Source organism: Macaca fascicularis, chromosome 10, assembly GCF_037993035.2.
Source record: "Macaca fascicularis isolate 582-1 chromosome 10, T2T-MFA8v1.1".
In the NCBI taxonomy this organism is placed as follows: domain Eukaryota; kingdom Metazoa; phylum Chordata; class Mammalia; order Primates; family Cercopithecidae; genus Macaca; species Macaca fascicularis.
The window spans coordinates 92,178,039-92,190,064 of NC_088384.1; the positions used below are offsets into that span (position 1 = coordinate 92,178,039).

General features: G+C 52.1%; 1 protein-coding gene across 23 annotated transcripts in view; it reads left to right on the forward strand.

The window, feature by feature from the left end:
- The first annotated feature begins 464 nt into the window (after nucleotides 1–464).
- Nucleotides 465–12,026, forward strand: part of EPB41L1 (erythrocyte membrane protein band 4.1 like 1) — a 140,323-nt gene continuing 128,761 nt past the window's right edge. For all 23 annotated transcript variants that reach the window (XM_074005209.1, XM_074005223.1, XM_074005211.1 and 20 more), the window contains exon 1: nucleotides 465–599. The gene's annotated coding sequence lies outside the window, so the exon portion shown is untranslated. The remainder of the gene's footprint in view (nucleotides 600–12,026) is intronic.

Sequence of the window (12,026 nt, forward strand, 5' to 3'; positions counted from 1 at the left end):
CGGGGCCGCGGGGTTACTCCGGGGCACCGGGCACACAGCCGAGAAGTCTAAGCCAGTGAAAACCGAGGTCGGCGCTGGCGGGAACCCGGGAGGAGGTGGGGGCCCCGGGTGGGGTCTGCTTCTCTTCTTCGCCAGGCCTCTGAGCCCCGCCGCGGCTCAGGTTCACGCCGGGCCCACGTGGGGAAGCCGGCGGCGAGCCCCCAGCGCCGGGAGGGTTCGCGAGGCTCAGCCCCTTCCTCTGCTGCCCTCCCCGGGACCGGCGCGCGGCCACAGCTCCGGCGGCTCCGGCGCTCCCCTGGTGTTGGCTGCTCGCCGCCGCTGCTTGCTCGTTCGCTCGCCCGCCCGCTGCTGCTTCGGAGGCCGGGATCGCCGCCGCCTCCTTCGGGGGAGCCGGCCGGGGCGGGGCGGAGCAGGGAGAGGAGGTGTGGGGGGCGGGCGAGGAGGGGGCTGAGCGCCGTGGGAGGGAGAGCAGGAGCGAGCGCGCGAGCGAGCGGGGCATTTCTGCGCAGCTCTAGCGCGCCTTGGAGCCCGCCGGGGCACCCGCCGGACTCCAGGACCGCGAGCCAGACAGCGCCCGGAAGCTGCGCCGCCGCCGCCAGGTTAGCCGTGCCCGCCGTCCCCCTCCGCGTCTCGGGGACCCCGACGCGTCGGGTCCCGCGTGTGCGTGTGGGGTGGCCGCCAAGGGCGGCGGGCTCGATCCCCGATCTTCGGGCACTGACAGGCCGGCGGGCCGGCTCCGGGAGCCGCGGGCTTCGGTTCGTGCGTGTCGGGACTGGTGCGGGTTTGTAAGTCGGGGCTCCAGTCTCTGGGTGTGTGTTAGGTGTGAGCGCGCGTGTGCCCGTGGATCCGTGCGAGCGGCTGCTGGGTGTGCGCGCGCGTGCGTGCATCTGTGTGTGCGTGTGTGAGGGTGTGTGTCTTGCGTGTCTTCGCGCGTCTGGACTGAGTGGTGCGTGCGTATCTGGGTGAGGGTGCGTGTGTCTGCGTGTGTCTGTCGATGAATGTGTCTGTGAGAGGGTGTGTCCGAATGTGTAGCAGTGTGTACACCTCTGGGTGAGGGCGTGTGCCAGTGGCTTCGCTTGTGGCTGGAGCCTGTGGCGGGTGTGTGTGTGTGTGTGTCGCTGTGTGCGCGCCAGTGTGACTCCCGTGTGTGCGCGTGTGAGGGCGGGTGTGCGCCCGCGTAGCCCCGTGTAGCCCCCGTGTGCGTGTGCGCGGCTTTGTCTTCGCACTGCCGGGAGGAAGGGGTGGGGGCGGCGGTCCAGGCGCTGCCGTCGCTGGGAGCTGGGCACCTGGCCCGGGCGGTGGGTGGCGGCGGCGGGGGTGTCCCTTCCCCGTCGGGCGGAGACTCCCTGCTGGCAGGTGGGCGGCCACACCCCGGGGGCCGGGGTAACTGGGCTAACAGCGAAGCCCGCGTTCTGACCTGAGCTGGAGCGGAGGGCGTGTCCTGCTTGAAGCCCGTGTGCGTGCGTGCGTGTGTGTATGTGTATGCGTGGGCGCGCGCTCGTGTGTGGATATGGGTGTGGGTGCGGGTGCGGGGTGGTGGTGGTAGCAACAGCAGTTTCCAGACTGGTGACCAGCCGGTTCAGTGATTCATTTCCTGTTGTGGCCAGGGGACCTGTCCCCTCTGGCCTCCCCCTAGTCCCCCACCAGACCTAGCTTGTGCGCCCAGTCTCACCCGTGCAGGGCTCTGGGTGGGTGGGAAGGTAGGTGGGTAGAAGCTCAGGTGCCCTGAAAGGACTAGGAGGGAGAATCACTCTCTTAAAGGGCTAGCTCCTCACTCCAAGGAATCCCTCCTCAGGAGACCTCTCTACTTTGAAAGAGATGTCTCTGGGTATGTCCGTACCCCTTTCTTCAAGTACCGGTGCGTGCAGGCATTTCTAGATCTATAGTCTGTGTGCATGTGTCCTCCCTGTGTACTTCTTGTACATTTGGGTGTATAGTGAACAGTGAATGTGTATCTCATGATGTATATGTGTGTGTGTTTTTATAAGTTCTGGTATATTTGTTTTTATGTATGTGTAGTTGTTTGTATATTAGTCTGTGCATGTGGGTTTGCAGAGAAGTGGCATTTTGCTGCCAACTGGAATAGGACAGAAACATTCTGTCCAGGGCCACGCTATTTTTGAAAAACTGTGTGAAAAGGAAGTTTGGGAATTTAGTCTGCGGCTTTGTGGGTTTCAGACACAGGTACTGAAATGTAGGTAGGTTGGATTTTGACTGTGATACAAGGGTAGAGAAAAGTAGAGTCTTATAGGAGGAAGAAATTGTTCAGAGAGAAGGATATCCAAATGCAAGAATTCTTCCATTAGTTCCAGTTCTTCCGGGTAATGTCACCTCCCCCTTTGCTGCTTGGCTTGCCAGGATACAGGACACAGGATTCAGAGTGGAAAGGGAGGGAGCTGGGAGTGTAAAAGGGAGGAAGGTGGATGGGTGATAGGACTGGAAGCCAGCAGTAGATTTCTGCAATTCTTAAAAATGTTTCCCTGCCAAAGGCAGCAGAGGCTGGGGAAAGCTGAGCTTGCTGTCCCCTCCTTGAATCCCAGAATCCCAGGACATGGGAAAAGCTGGCCTGGAGTTCATGAGCTCTGGAGTCTGGGCCAGAGATCTTTTGCCTTGTTCTGTCACCCAGGCTGGAGTGCAGGCAGTGTCACAATCTCAGCACACTGCAGCCTCCGCCTCCTGGGTTCAACTGATTTTCCCGCCTCAGTCTCCTTAATAGCTGAGACTACAGGCATGAGCCACGATGCCCAGCTAATTTTTTTTTCTTGTCGCCTAGGCTGAAGTGCAATGGCATGATCTCGGCCCACTTCAACCTCCTTCTCCTGAGTTCAAGCAATTCTTCTTCCTCAGCCTCCTGAGTAGCTGGGATTATAGGCGCCCACCACAATGCCCGGCTAATTTTTGTGTTTTTAGTAGAGACAGGGTTTCACCATGTTGGTCAGTCTGGTCTCAAACTCCTGACCTCAAGGGATCTGCCTGCCTCCGCCTCCCAAAGTGTTGGGATTACAGGCATGAGCTGCTACGCCCAGCCTGGGATCTTCTTTTGACTGTAGCCAACCCCTTCATGTGTTTATCTCTTCACCCAACACTTTTTATTAAGCTTCTTTACGTGAAAGAGACTAAACTCCCTAAGCCTTGGTTTTCCTGGCTAGGCAGCTAGTGGGCTAGATTTTGGGGCTTTGATGACCCTTCCCTTTCTCAGATTGCTAGAGTTTGTCTCGTTGTTACCCAGGTTCAGGAATCCACCCTTCTAGTCCCCAGAGATCCTGTCCACCATCCTCACTACTCATCTCCCCACCAGTATACTCTAGTCTAGAGCTGTGGTTTTTTCACCTCATCAACAGCAGCAGGGTCACCTGGGAGTTTGTTAGAAATGCAATTTCTTGGCCGGGCATGGTGGCTCACACCTGTAATCCCAGCACTTTGGGAAGCGAGGCATATGGATCACCTGAGGTCAGGAGTTCAAGACCAGCCTGGCCAATACGGTGAAACCCCATCTCTACTAAAAATAGAAAAATTAGCCGGGCGTGCTGGTGCATGCCTGTAATCCCAGCTATTCGGGAGGCTGAGGCAGGAGAATCGCTTGAACCCAGGAGGCAGAGGTTGCAGTGAGCCGAGATTGCGTCACTGCACTCCAGCCTGGGTGACAGAGCGAGACTCCATCTCAAAAAAAAAAAAAAAAAAAAAAGAAATGCAATTTCTTGGTTCTCACGCCAGACCTAGGAATTGATAATTCTGGAGGTGTGGCCCAGCAATCTATGTTTTAACAAACACAGGTAATTCTTATTTACTCTGAAGCTCAAGAGAGGTGGAGACAGGGAGCCAGGAAACATCTATTTTTTTTTTTTTTTGAGACGGAGTTTCACTCTTGTTGCCCAGGCTGTAGTGCAATGGCACGATCTCGGCTCGTCGGAACTTCTGCCTCCCAGGTTCAAGCAATTCTCCTGCTTCAGCCTCCGTAGTGGCTGGGATTATAGGCATGTGCCACCACACCCGGCTAATTCTGTATTTTTCGTAGAGACGGGATTTCTCCATGTTGGTCGGGTTGGTGTCGAACTCCCGACCTCAGGTGATCCACCCAGCTCGGCCTCCCAAAGTGCTGGGATTACAGGCATGAGCCACTGCGCCTGGCTGGAAACATCTATTAATTGAAACACTTGGAAAGCCTCCCCTGACCCTCACATAGGTGCCTGAAATAGCCCTCAGGCCCCACCTGGTAGGTAGGAATTCTGCTTTCAAGTCCCAGGTCTTGTGATCTTGGACAAGTGTCTCCTTCAGTGACTAATCCAATGACTCTTTGACAGTGTGCTGTGAACCAGGTTCTGAGCGAGGGGTTTCCCTGATCTGCTCAGTTTCTCCAGTTCTTACTTTGATCTCTGAGGCCCTTCAGCATCCAGTTCCTGCCCACTTCTCTGGACAACAGCTACTTTGGCCTTTTTGTTCATCTAGGCACCATGAGCTCTTTTGCTTCTGGGATTTTGCACATCCTATTCCCTTTGTCTAGCACACTCTTCCCCTGCTTCTCATCTTGATTAACTCCCACTCTTCATATTTCAGCTCAGTAGTCACTTTCTCAGGGGGCCTTTGCCAACTCTCTAGGCCAAGTGAGTTTTCCCTGTTACACATTGTTAGAGCTCTCTGTGTCTCATAGGGCTTGTGAGAATTTGTAATTGTTGTTTGAGTGTCCCTTTACTAGACTGTAAATGCCATGTGGGCAGGAACTTGCTTACTAGTCTTCTTAGTGTCCCACACAGTGCCTGACTTATGATTTGTGTTCAATAAGCTTATCAAACTGAATTAATTTATAAAATGGCAGATGGCACTATATGATACCCAAAGTTTCGTTTCAAGCCCAGACAATCTATAATCCAAGCAGGCCTTTTCTCAAGTTGATTTACCTGTCTTTTTTACTGCTGCATCTCCCATCTTGTGGCCGTAGATCTGAGCACTCACAGTGGGTCCAGGCCCATGCTGGGCTCTGCTCTAGTGGAGGCAGGTGGAAGCTCCTCAGGAGACACAGCCTAGCTTGGGTTCTGTGTCCTCCTGGATTAGGATTGTACTGGAATGAGAAGAGGAAAAATATTGGAAGAGTAATCCAAATATCTGGGTCCATGCCTTGTTATGTGACTGAGGGCCAATCACTTTCCCCTTTTGGCACGTGTCCTCCTCTGTAAAATGAAGGTATTGGGATGGATGGCATACTTGGTAGTGGTTACTAGCACTGGCTCTGGAGTCATTCGGGGTTTGCCGTGTACTAGCTGGGGGGACTAAGGCAAGTGATTCCATCTCCTCATTTCCTTACTTGTAAAACAGGACCAGTACTAGTATCTGTTTCATAGGATTGTTTTGAGAATTAAATGAGATAACATCCTTGGAATGCCTAGCATAATGTGATTGCATAAGAAACATTTGATAAATGTCAACTATTATGACCATTATTGCTACTCCACAATTCAGCTCAACATTCTTGAAGGCCTTTGTATTGGGCCCTAGGCCTACAAAAACAGAAATGAATCCAGCAGTATTCACAGGCTGGGGGTGGGAGCAGATATGTAAAGATGCAATACCACTGCAAGGACAGTGTACAAGCTGCCAGGGTGTGGCTGCTTATGGAGGAAAAGGCTTCCTGGAGGAGAGAGATGGTGTTTGGGCTGGATTTTACCATCTGGGTGTTTGGAATAGCATGTGCAAAGGCAGAATGGCTTCTTAGGGGAACCCCAAATAGTTCCACATAGTTAGAATAGGAGGTGGTGAGTGGCGGGGATGAGGGTGGAGGAGTGAATGGCTGGAGATAAAGCTGAGAGGAAGATTGGGGGCAGATCTAGCTTAGGCCAAAGAACCTGACCAAGTCCTACAGATGGCGGGGAGCTAGGGAAGAGGAGTAAGTCAACCAAGAAGGATCAGATTTGCATTTCAAAAACACAGCTCTCCAGGTGGTGACAGAGGATGGTTGATCTGGGAGGAAGGGGAGGACTGTTGACCTGGAGACCTGGGCACAGAGGCTGCTAAACAAGCTCAGTGAGAGGCCCCACTGGGGTGGACAGAGATCTAGAAGAGGATGTTCTAGGAAGCTTTTTCCTCTGTAAGCCTGTCTTCAGCCTGTTTTCAGGACAGCCTGGCCCTGGAAGGTGCAGGAGAGGTGAGAGTGACTTCTCATTAGGAGCCTCCGGGTCCTCTTTAACCTCTAAAGCTGCCTAATGAGTGGGAATCTGAAAAACAGTTTGAGGATCCTAGGTCTGCTACTCAAAGGATGCACAGTATATTAACTTCCTAGGGGTGCTGTCATGAGGCACACAAACCAGATACCTTTGAAGCACAGACATTTACTCCCCCACTTGTGGAGGCTAGAAGTCTGAAATCCAGGTGTCAGCAAGGTTGGCTCCTTCTGGAGGCTCTGGGGCAATCTGTTTCCTGCCTTTCTCGTAGCTTCTGGTGGTTGCCAGCAATCTTTGGCATTTCTTGGCTTGCAGCTGCATCTGCCTCTGTCGTCACGTGGCTTTCTCTCTGTTTCATTTCCTCTTATAAGGACACCAGTCATATGGGATTTAGAACCCACCCTAGTCCAGTATGACCTCATTTGAACTTGAGTAATTGCATCTGCAAAGACCCTATTTCCAAATATGGTCACATTATGAAGTTTTAGGTAGACATAAATTTGGGTGGGGAGGGGACACTGTTCAACCCGGTACATGCAGGAAGATGGGGAGGAGTGCATACCTTTTAGTTCCAGAAGGCTATGTCCAAATTTAGGCTTTGCAGTGGAGCCTCTATGAAATGGGGACAGTAAGCTGGGCATGGTGGCTCATGCCTGTAATCCCAGCACTTTGGGAGGCCAAGGTGGGCGGATCACCTAATCAGATTTGCATTTCAAATTTGAGTGATCTGAGGTGGATCATTCCTGAGGTCAGGAGTTCGAGACCAACCTGGCCAACATGGTGAAACCCCGTCTCTACTAAAAATACAAAAATTAGCCAGGCGTGGTGGCGGGTACCTGTAATACCAGCTACTCAGGAGGCTGAGGCAGAAGAATCACTTGAACCTGGGAGGTGGACACTGCAATGAGCCGAGATTATGCCACTGCGCTCCAGCCTGGGCGACAAAGCAAGACTCCATCTCAAAAAAAAGAAAAAAAGGGCCGGGCGCGGTGGCTCAAGCCTGTAATCCCAGCACTTTGGGAGGCCGAGACGGGCGGATCACGAGGTCAGGAGATCGAGACCATCCTGGCTAACACGGTGAAACCCCGTCTCTACTAAAAAAAAACAAAAAAACTAGCCGGGCGAGGTGGCGGGCACCTGTAGTCCCAGCTACTCAGGAGGCTGAGGCAGGAGAATGGCGTAAACCCGGGAGGCGGAGCTTGCAGTGAGCCGAGATCCGGTCACTGCGCTCCATCCTGGGCGACAGAGCGAGACTCCGTCTCAAAAAAAAAAAAAAAAAAAAAGAAAAAAAAAGAAATGAGGACAGTAGCACCTACAGTAGTGTCATGGTCGTGAGACTTGATCAAAATAACAGATATGAGCATGCCTAATGAGGTAGTACACAGTAGGCACTCAATAACTACTTCCTTTCCAGCTCTCCCTTCTCTGTACTTAGGAGCTTAGACAAGTCACCTAATCTTGCTTCACTTTCCTCATCTATCAAATGTGAATAATCATCATCTAGCCCTGCCTACTTCACCAAATTGCGATCCCAGGAGATAATGAGAAAGCTCTTTGTAAATTGCTTAAGGGCTTGTAGCTGTGATTTTTAATTATAATAATCATCATCATAATAACCCTTGGCCATTGCCATATCCACTGCATTCTCCTCAGAGCCCAGCCCAGCCTGCTCTTCTCCTGAGACAGGTCCTCTTTGCCTGTTTGTGCTCAGAGGCGTCCCATGAAGTGTCGCCTCTGTCCGAGTTGGGAGGACCTTAGAGATGGTCCTTGCCATTGCCCTCATTAGCCTGAGGAGGGAAACTGATGCTCAGGGAGAAAAAGGGACACCCGCAAAGTCACACAGTTGGTCAGTGGCAATTGGAACACCTTATCTGTGGCTCCTGTCTTCAGTCTGAACAGTGCTTTTTCCCTAGTTGCAACTTTAGGCCCAGAAGCAGGAGCTCAGGGCAGATAGAGGCCTGGAGTGGGCTCTGCACATGTTCAGGAGGTGAGGATGCAACAGGAGAGTTTTCTGCTAAGTCAGAATTAGAACCCCAAGAAAGGGGTCCCTGGGCTCTGAGTGAGCAGGCTGAATTGGGCGGGTTGTTCTGTTATCATTCTGGCTATGGCTATCTCTGCCTACTCTGGTGGGAGGGCCACCATGCGGGGCTCTGGAGTCTAGATGTAACCCAAGGCTTCAGTGTCCCTATTGACAGCCAGGGTGGCATTTCTCCACAGGTCCTGTCCCTCTAAGCCTTGCCTTAGTGGGTCTAGGGAAGGCTCTGGAAAAGAGAGAGGGCTTATACTGTCCTGGCAGTTTCTGGCAAGTCATCTTCCTTTCCCCCCACACTGGGGAAGCCAGGACCCTCCTTGGCCCCTTGATTCTTCTTTCCTTTCCTCCCTCCTCTTCTCAGTTTGCTCTCTTCCTTCTGTCTGCTTTCTCCCCTTCCCTCTCCCCACCTTGTCTCCAGATTAGAGGTCTAAAGATAGTCTCCAGGCCCACTTCAGGTGGGTGGTTTTGGGTTTGCTTGAGGCCACCTAGAATTAGAAAGTCTAGAGTCTTCCTCATAAGAGGCTCACTGTGGTGACTTATATGTTTATTGGCTTACTGTGTGCCAGGCCCTGTGCTAAGCACTTTACATGCCTTATGTCTTTTAATCCTTACAACTACCAAGCGAGGCAGAGATGATGATCCCCATCGTATTACAGGAGGCTAAATAACTTGCCCAAGGCCTACATAGTCCTCAGCCAGCAAGTGGCACAGCTGGGATTTCAATCTAGATCTGTCCGAAGCCCACCGGTACTCTTGAGTCTTTCCTATACTGCCTGTGATGGGGCCTGCAGGAGCATTTAGGGGTCACAGAGGGGCATGCATTTGCTCAAATTAGGAGAACAAATTCTTGACTCTCAGAGCAGGACTTCTAATCCAGGAATCTTCCCTCCCAGGCCTGCACTCTGCCAGCACCTCCGGGACTGGCCTTTCTATAGCATCAGCCTTGGGGCCCGCCAGGGCTCTGAGCCCATCTGGTTCTAGGCAGCTGCCCACCTGTAGGAGAGACACTGCATCAGTGCCAGGGGTGGTGACAGGGCCCATCTGAAGGTACTTGCCTTTTTTCCTAGTTATTGTTTTGTCACTAGCCACCTCAATTTTTCATTGAATCAAGTCTTCCACTTAAAGAAGCATATCATCTGCAAAGAGCATTACTTTTGTCTCCTCAGAAGGGTGCTTGGGAGCTTGGATATGCTGCAGGCTCAGTGACGGGTGGAACTCTGGAAGAAGTGGGGAGGGAGATAGAGACTGGAACCAGGAGACCCAGGTTCAGAGGTGTACATCCACCAGAAGAGAGAAAGAAGTAGCTGGCTTGAGGGCCAGAGGGAGGCGGCCTGGAGAGAGGGAGGAATAGGAAACCTGCTCTCACCCCAAGTGCAGCCCAGGAGTCCAGACTCCCTCCCAGGCAGGGCTGCTGATCTCAGAGTGTCACTCAGGAATCTAGGCAGCTGCAGTCAGCTTGCTCAGCCTCCACCCACCCCAACTGAGACCATTATGTTGGTCAGCCTGGCCCAGCCCAGCCACCTGCCTGCCTGAGCAGGTGGCTCAGTCAGAAGGGACCTTGGTGAAGGAGTGGTGGCTTTGAAGCTTCTATCCGCAGAGCCACTCTTCATAGGCAAGGAAGCAGAAGTTCAATTTGTGAAACAGCTAAAAGGTGGAGTGGCTTAGCACCCCACCCCGTCCGCCTCCCTTCTAGGGTTCCCTAAGGCTGGGCTTCTCAAACTTTGTTCCCCCTAAGAGCAGCAAAGGTGAGCATGCTAAAAAACAAAACAAAACCCGGGTGCCATGGCTCATGCCTGTAATCCCAGCACTTAGGGAGGCTGAGGCAGGTGGATCACCTGAGGTCAGGGATTTGAGACCAGCCTGACATGGTGAAACCCCATCTCTACTAAAAATACAAAAATTAGCTGGGCATGGCGGCATGTACCTATAATTCCAGCTACTAGGGAGGATGAAGCAGGAGAATTGCTTGAACCTGGGAGGTGGAGGTTGCAGTAAACTGAGATCATGCCATTACACTCCAGCCTGGGTGACAGAGTGAGACTGTCTCAAAACAAAACAAAACAAAACAAAACAAAAACAACAACAACAAAAAAACCCCAACACTCTTTTTCCAGGACTCACCCAAGAGATTAAACCCAGCTGCTCCATATGCTGGCGGGTTGTGGGGTGGTCAGATCTGAGGTGGGGCCCCGGAAGCAGCCTGCTGTAACAGACTCCCCATGGAGATGATTGGGACACAGATGGTTCTCAGATTGCCCTTGTAGAAGGCTGGTCTCAGATGTTCATGAACTTCTGAAATGGCATGCACAATGTTAAGAGTGTGCATTGTCCCCAGGAGAGGATCCACAGGCACCATCTGTCTTGGAGTCACAACCCATAAAACTTTAGAACTGCTGGCTTCAGGGTTGTTTTATGGAGTTGGAGCCTAATGTCTAGAGAAAGGTCACCAGGGAGCCGATGGCAGAGCTGGGTGGAGAGGGCTGGTCTCTCATGCCTCTCAGCACATTGTTGGCTTTGCTGTGAAGGTGGTCAGAGACTGTAGACCTGTCCCTCTGTCTGGGCCTCAGTTTTCCCAGCTGTAAAATGGGGGTTGGACAGGATAATCCCAAAGTTTCATGCAGCTTTGATCTGTGGTTCTGGAAGTCAGGTCTCCTGCTGCCCAGTCCAAGTTCTCTGTCCTTTTCCTTGCTCCTTCCTGGCTTCACCCACCACTGGGGGGACCTTCCTCTTAAGCATCTTCCACCTTCAGAGATTCTGGACATAGCCTGCATTCTGGCCCCTTGAATCCCTTCTGTCGGACCACATGCCCAAATGCTCAAGCCCTTTCTCCTTTTCCATCCCCACTCACCATAAGTGAGCAAGGTGCCCATGAATCTGGGGAAGCTGAAGGTGGCCTCTGTTCAGAGCTGGACATATGGGTCAGTGCCAAGGGGAGGGCTGCGAGAACTAATTTTCTGAGGCTCCTGGGACATGCCCAGTGCTTCCTATGTCTTTGCCCCAGCTCCCTCTGTTCCTCCCTGCCAAGAATGCCACCCCCATCATTCCCCAATCACTGTTGAAATCCTGTCTGCCTTTTCAAGGCTCAGCTCAGATGCCAGCCTATGTCCTACAAAACCTTGTAAGCCCTCCCCCTCACCCCAAGATGAAATTTGTCTTTAACTCCTCTGCACTCCCTTAGTACCTTATCTGTTCCCCTCTGGGGGATGAGTTCTGTTTGGTCTTAGCTTTATCCAGGGAGGTGGCTGTTTTCTTCCACCAGGTTGTGAGCACTGGGATGTCTTATGTCTTATTCTTTGCTTCCCAGCACCTAGCATGGGGCTGTGCACAGAACAAGTGCTTAATTGAGGCTTACTAAGTTTGCAGAATCTGCATCCAGCTCTGGGCTGAGCTGGCCTTTCTACAGCCCCTATGGCCCATGTCACTGGCAGGCCATGGTTTCTCACATGGCCCCTCCCTCTATTTGTGGATTGAAGGGAGGCCAAGTAGGGCAATGAGTAAGAACTTAAATTCCAATCTTGATTCTGCCATTTCTGGGCTGTGTAACCTTAAGTAGATCATTTCCCCTCTCTGAGCCTTAATTTTCTCAGTTTAAAACAAAGAGGTAGGGATGACAAGTCTATTGGGGGCTTGGGAGAATTAACTGAAGTGCTTTGTGTAAAATGCTGATAAAAGCATGGCAAAGAACAAATAGCTAATAAATGATTATGATTTATTATTTTTTGGTTAATAGTTATTACCATTGTTTCAACAAACATCTACTACGTTCTGAGCATTGTGCTGCGGGGGCCAAGGTGAGAGATAAAAAAAAAATAATAATAATGACAGGAGTTCCTTGGTCTCCA